Source organism: Elephantulus edwardii, unplaced genomic scaffold (assembly GCF_000299155.1).
Source record: "Elephantulus edwardii isolate Elephantulus edwardi_28Jun2011 unplaced genomic scaffold, EleEdw1.0 scaffold00084, whole genome shotgun sequence".
Lineage (NCBI taxonomy): Eukaryota > Metazoa > Chordata > Mammalia > Macroscelidea > Macroscelididae > Elephantulus > Elephantulus edwardii.
The window spans coordinates 10579533-10580780 of NW_006399834.1; positions in this window are offsets into that span (position 1 = coordinate 10579533).

Consider the following 1248-nt stretch of genomic DNA (forward strand, 5'->3'; position numbering starts at 1 on the left):
GTGCCCAGCATCCATCCTGGGTGAGGAAATCCATTCGTTCCAGCTCTGGAAGCCTCATGGAGCTGCAGTGGCTGTGTGGCACAGCACGGGCTCTGCAGGGGCAGGTTGGGAGCCATGAGACTCACCCATTTCTCCTTGGGAATCCTTGAATTCCTGTTGTTGAGCCTCGATCTTCACTGAGGGCCAGTCATCAACTGTTTAAGTGTTCAATTATCAATAAGCCAAAGTCTGTGGAAGACCATAATGGCTCCCGCAGCTCACCACGCTGTCTCTGCCTCCGCTGCCATCTTGGATCCTCGAGAATCTTTGTTTTTTTGATGTTAAGCTTCAATTGATATTGAAGGATTCAGTTCTTGGTCTTCTGCAGCAAATGTCTCAGGCTGTCTTCAATTCGGCAAGCAAGGTGGTGTTTTCTGCATAATGCAGGTTGTCGATGAGTCTATCTCCAATCCTGATGCCACATTTCTCCTTACAGAGCCCTGCATCCCAGATGATCTGTTCTGCATAGAGATTGAAAAAGTATGGAGATAGGATGCATCCCTGTTGTACACTTTTCCTGATTTTGAACCATGCAGTATTTTCTTGCTCTTTTCTGATGACTACCTCCTGGTCCAAGGATAGGTTTCATATCATATAATAATTCATTTATATTGTGTTTCATACAAGCTTCCATTTACATTGCATTTCTTACAATCATCCACATTCGTTGTATAATTGATTTCTATTGATCTATTCCTATTATCACTCTATCTTTTTGAGTCCCCAGGAAACAAAAGACCCACTCTTTAATGGACAATGAGAAACAGAAGCTGAAATTTTCTGCCTTAATTACTCATTACCCATTGCCTTCATGTCTTCAAAGACAAATTTGTGTGTCCTTTTCCCCATATATGGCATACTCAGTATTATTTTGCCATGAGAACTAAAATATTATCTTGAGTCTTTTACAAATTAATTTAAAAATTCTCAAGAATAGGTTTGTTACACTGAACACTAATGACCAGATGAATTGTGAGATGACATCCAGAACATAACTCATGAAGAAAGCAAAAGGTCATTACAAAGACAAGAGAGAAATGAAAGATCAAAATGGATGCCAGTAGAGACTCTGAAGTTGCACCAACACAGAGGCCAACATAAAATGAAGAGAAGATAAGAGAGATGAACAGAAGATTCAAAGGACAATTTGAGAAGACAAAGTATTATAAGAAAATGTACAGACCTGGAATTAGAAAATCAAGAGGAGAA